Raw genomic sequence first — 6000 nt, 5'->3', positions numbered from 1 at the left:
AGCCATAGCTCCATGATAAAGCATTTGCCTTGCATGCAGAAAGGGCCAGTTTCAATCCCCAGAATCTCCAGATAGGGATGGGAATGTCCCCCCTGCCTGAAGAGATGCTGTCGGTCAGTAGACTGTGCAAGATGGACCAAGGGGCTGGCTAGATATAGCACATCCCTTTGCTGGTGGACTCTAGTTCCCACCAACCCCAGGCAGCACAGGCATGGGGCAGGCTTTCTCCTTGCATCATGATGACATGTAGCTGGTCTGCCCAAGCAATTTGGGATAGGCTGTAGCAGGGGTAAGGGACGTGGGTGGTGCTGTGGTCTAAACCACAGAGCCTTGGGCTTGCCGATCAGAAGGTCGGCGGTTCGATTCCTCCGTGAGCTCCTGTTGTTCGGTCCCTGCTCCTGCCAACCTAGCAGTTCGAAAGCATGTCAAAGTGCAAGTAGATAAACAGGTACCGCTCCAGCGGGAAGGTAAATGGCGTTTCCATGCGCTGCTCTGGTTCACCAGAAGCAGCTTAGTCATGCTGGCCACATGACCTGGAAGCTCCCTCGGCCAGTAAAGCAAGATGAGCGCTGCAACCCCAGAGTCGTCCACGACTGGACCTAACTGTCAGGGGTCCCTTTATCTTTACCTATAGCAGGGGTAGGCAACCTAAGGCCCGGGGGCCGACTGCGGCCCAATCGCCTTCTCAATCCGGCCTGCGAACGGTCCAGGAATCAGTGTGTTTTTACATGAGTAGAATGTGTCCTTTTATTTAAAATGCATCTCTGGGTTATTTGTTGGGCCTGCCTCATGTTTTTACATGAGTAGAATGTGTGCTTTTATTTAAAATGCATCTCTGGGTTATTTGTGGGCCATAGGAATTCGTTCATAATCCCCCCCCCCAAAAAAAAATATAGTCTGGCCCACCACATGGTCTGAGGGATTCTGGACCGGCCCATGGCTGAAAAAGGTTGTTGACCCCTGGACTATAGCTTACCCCCCAACCATCCCTATCAGTGACCCAGCGTGGGTTGCCAGTGCCCGGGGCCGTGCGAAGGGGGTGGATGGGTAACGGATGGAGTAAGTATGCACATTCAGCTTCCTAAGGGCATCTCCATCACCCAGGAGATCACAGCCGCAGAGATAAGAAAATAAGAGTCGTTCCATTATCTGGAGAGGTCACGTCCTGGTTTGCATGGAGAAGTTGTTTTCAGTGGGGCCCACAGAGATGTTTTGAGGCAGCACCAGGTGTTGAAATTTTGTGCCCCTAACAATTTTGTGCCCCCCCACCACAACCCCCCCTAAACACACACACACTACGTCACTGGTCCCAATTTGAGTGGGACATACCAAAATACTGGACATACCAGTATAAAGCAGCTCCCAAAGTTCCTTACTGTGATTCTGACGTTAAGCTATAAAAGTTGATAGAGTTCAACATTTCATGTTAAGCTCTGCCTTATCCAGAATGTGGTGCTAATTAGTCCAACAGTGTTGGACTAACACCAGGAGGGAGGGCCAAAAATTCAAACGTGCACTTGGCTATGGAGCTCACGGGGCTATGAAGCTCACCATCTCCCAGCCAAACGCACCTTGCAGGTAATTTTACCTTTACAGATTGTTGGGAGGACAAAAATGGCGGTGGGGAAGAGAATCGTGTACGGCACCTTGAACTCTTTCGAGAAAATGCAGGATTGAAATGTCATTAAAGCAATAAAAATGATTCATCTTATCTCATTGCATGCCTCATTTTGGCAAAATAAGTTTAAAAGGATGAATTAAAATAAATAGAACAAATCATGACACGTTTGCCAAATCCATTTATTTGCTCAATGTTCAAAAATTCAGGAAATGGAATGTGACTATTTTAGAAGTCTATGTCATTGCTATGCCTCTCTCTCTCCCCCCCCCCCCCCGTTTTTTAAAAACATGGTTGAGCTACTGATAGCCTGGGCTTTTGTTTTGAGTGTGTAATTCCCAGTATTGCAAAAGAGTTGTGGCTTGATCAAACAGCGGTGATTCAGTCCATGAGTGCTCTGTTTTCAATCTCTCAGAGCCCGCAATGACTTACTGATCAGAAATGTCATGCTGTGAATTAGAATTGTTTCAAAAAGAGCCCCTGAACATCTTGCATGCACGGATCTCATAATGACGCTAAAGATCTTCTTTGTTGCAGGAGTAAAACCTGAGTAACAGTCCCCAAGGAGAATTAAAAGTGTTCAGTGGCCATAAAATGCTAACTGGTGTGTGTGTGTGTGTGTGTGTGTGTGTGTGTGTGTGTGTGTGTATGGAAAACCAGATATTATGGTGAGCATGACTGATTGGCTGGTATCCTGAATAGAAGCAACCCACACTGCAACACTTTGTTTTTTTTAATAATATTTTTTATTCATTTTCAAATACAAATTTATAAAACCATATCAAAAATTTTCACACATTTTTCTTTTGGACTTCCCTCAGTTTCTCTGCCAATCTCTCGTTTTAGTTTATTGTCTACGCATTTCCTAATTTTAATATTGCCTTTTATTATACCCTCCCCAGTCCTATTCCCTTTTTTACAATATTCCTCATACTTTCACAGAGCTTCTTGGAAACCCACAAGCGTTATCTGTTCATCACATGTACTTCACACTGCAACACTTTGATGCAGGTCCCAATTTTAAATTATGCAATTCCTAACCACAACCTGGATGTGGATTTAGTCAGCTGTATCCTGACAGTAAGAATGACTCCAATTCTCACCCCATTATATGGGCGTGATCCCCATTGAATTTGATAGAATTCCTTCTGAGTAGACATGGTTGGCATTGCAGCTTTGCTTTGTTACTCTGGAGACTTTTGACAAATCATTATCAACAGCTGTAGAGGAAATCTGCTAAGAGCCGCCAAGGAAATCTTCCCCTTCTCCTATCATAGCTGAAACTGGAGGGAATGCTTCAGAAAGTACAGAAAAGGAGTGCAAAATTCATCACTCTTAACAGCCACATTTATATTTTCGCTAATGTAAGGCTGCAATCCTATACCGTGGTGCCTCGCAAGACGAAAAGAATCCGTTCTGTGATTCTCTTCGTCTAGCGGTTTTTTCGTCTTGCGAAGCAAGCCCATTGACGGATTAGCGGATTAGCGCTATTAGCGGCTTATCAGTTTATCGGACCAGCTGATAAGCGGCTTAGCGGCTTAGAAAAAGGGGGGAGGGGAAAAAACCGCAGGAACTCGCAAGACATTGTCGTCTTGCGAAGCAAGCCCATAGGAGATTCGTTTTGCGAAGCACCTCCAAAACGGAAAACTATTTCGTCTAGCGAGTTTTCCGTCTTGCGAGGCATTCGTCTTGCGGGGCACCACTGTACACATATTACCTAGAAGAAAGTCCCATTGGATTGAATCAGATTTACTTCTCATTAGTGAGTAGACATGCAGAAGATTGTGCTGTCTTTATTTTTAAACACATTTTCCATCAAAAATGCCCTGCTTTTTTTCACTGCATCCTACATGCTTTCTTCCCTTTACATCATCAGTGGTTTCTGTATCTCACTCCTTGTTTAATAAATCATGCCATAGCATTATGTGTGAACCTGCCCAGTGACTTAACCATGGTTTGTTTACTGCCAAGAAACCATGACCTGAAGCCATGGTTTGTTGCTTCTTAGAAACCTTGGTTTGCCTCAACTGTGGATTGGAGTTACCACAGTTTGTTCAGCCATGCTGTACCCGAAACTCTCCAAGCCACAAAGGCACGAGAAAGGAACAGCAAGAAAACAAAAACTTTGGAGAAAAACCATGCTGTGCTTGATTATCAGCGAGACAGCTTATTGTTTGTTAAACAAACTATGGCTTAGCTTTGTGTGCAAACCAGGCCAACAGGACTTTTTTTCTGAATAAACACGCAAAGGGGTCAGGATCTTTGTGACTCTTCCTCAAATTTCTCTCCGCATAACTATAGCAGCACTGCACAATATTGTGTAGATGTGACTGAGGAACAAACAGATAATTTGTTTCGCAAGGCAAATGACAAAATTGCACCTCGTACCCATTCCCATATATCGTATTTTTCGCTCTATAAGACACACTTTTTCCCTCCTAAAAAATAAGGGAAAATGTGTGTGTGTCTTATGGGGCGAATGCGGGCTGCACGGCTAAGCCAGAACAGGGAGAGGGAGCGCTGTGCAGTGCTCTGTCTCGCTGTTCTAGCTTCGGGCTTAGCTGTGCAAAGCCTCCGCAGGGCAGCGGGGCCCTCCTGCGCAGCGCTCCATCTCGCTGTTCTGGCTTCTGGGGCAGCCCGTGAAGCCTCCGGAGGGCAGCGGGATGAAGGCACCCCGCTGCCCTGCAGAGGCTTTGCGGGCTATCCCAGAAGCCTCTGTAGGACATGGGGATGAAGGCTCCCCGTGCCCTGCGGAGGCTTCGCGCAAAGCTAGACCAGCTAGAGGGACCGCTGCACAGCGTTCCCTCTAGCTATTCTGGCTTTTGGATAGCCCCCACGAAGCCTCCATAGGACAGCGGGACAAAGGCTCCCCGCTGCCCTGTGGAGGCTTCGCGCGGCTCTTGTGGGAAGTGGGGGGCTCTGTCCCTTCCCCCACCTCCCAGAAAAGCCCCCAAGAACCGCACTCCCTTTAAAGAGCGCACGGTTCTTGCGGGAGATGGGGGAAGTTACAGAGGGCAGCTTACCCACGCGCAGCCTCTTCCAGGCAGGGGGAGCCTTCATCCCACTGCCCAGGAGAGGCTTCAGTGGCTTTCCCAGAGGCCAGAACAGCAAGCGGCTATCCCAGAAGCCAGATCCCAGATCCCTCTTGCTGTTCTGGCTTCTGGGATTCAGAATTTTTTTTTCTTGTTTCTACCCCCCCAAACCTATTGTCTAGTGAGTCCTATAGAGCAAAAAATACGGTACATAAACAGCAAGGTTAAAAATTGCAGCCCTATCAAGGCAAAATGCTACCAAACGCCACAGGATGAAGCCGTTATAGTGTTATAAACTTGATGACTGTGCTGCGTGAAGTAGTCTAGGCCAGACCTTTTGGCCTTTAGGTAAGCTTGTGAAGGCATTTGTATTTCAGAAAGCCTTTCAGGTAGGAGGTAGTGTGTGCTGAGGTTGTTTTGGTTTTTTTAACGGGGGGGTACCGTATTTTTCGCCCCATAAGACGCACCGGCCCATAGGACGCATCAAGTTTTTTGGGGGGGAAATAAAGGGGGAAAAAATTATTTCCCCCCCAGGTGCTTGTGGGGCAGGCAGCGGGGAGAAGTGCTCTTTTCCCCGTCTCCCACCTTCAGATCAGGTCCGGGGACAGCGGGGAGACACGCTGCGTCTCCCAGCTGTCCCTGGAGCTTGTGGGGCAGGCAGCGGGGAGAAGCGCTCTTCTCCCCGCCGTCAGCCTCCAAACCACTTCGGGAGACAGCGGGATGGCGCCGTTCCGCCTCCCTCTGTCCCCCGACCTTGTGGGGCTGGCGCTGGGGCTCTCCTGAAGCCTGGAGAGCGAGAGGGGTCGGTGCGCACCAACCCCTCTCGCTCTCCAGGCTTCAGTGAAAGCCTGCATTCGCCCCATAGGACGCACACACATTTCCCCTTCATTTTTGGAGGGGGGAAAGTGCGTCCTATAGGGCGGAAAATACGGTACTTTTGCTGTACTGTAACATTTTTATCTCCTTATTTTATATTGGCTGCTGCTTCCGTGTAAAATTTTAATTTCCATTATATATAAACAGGCCATAAGGCAGACCAGAATAAAAATAAATGTGTTTTCGGTCTGAGCATTGAGCTCAGCCCTGAAGGCTTTCTTGGTTTGGATGTTGTTTAATTTAGCAGAAACCGGGCAGAGGCTTTTCTGTGGTGGCCCCTTGCTTAATGAAGTAGCCTCTCCTCAGAACTTTACTAAGCTCCAACTTTGGTTCTATTTTAGTGTTTGTTAAAAACATGTGTGCTCTCAATCTTTTCCTGTGTTTCCTTAAGGTGAGGAATTAATAGTGCTCTTAGGGTTATCAACTGCATTTTTAAAAAAATGTACTTTCCCTGTTTGTTTTAACTTTTGAGTT

This window comes from Podarcis liolepis, assembly GCF_965112155.1.
Source record: "Podarcis liolepis genome assembly, chromosome: 13".
Classification (NCBI taxonomy): domain Eukaryota; kingdom Metazoa; phylum Chordata; class Lepidosauria; order Squamata; family Lacertidae; genus Podarcis; species Podarcis liolepis.
Note: the sequence above shows the minus strand (reverse complement) of the source record.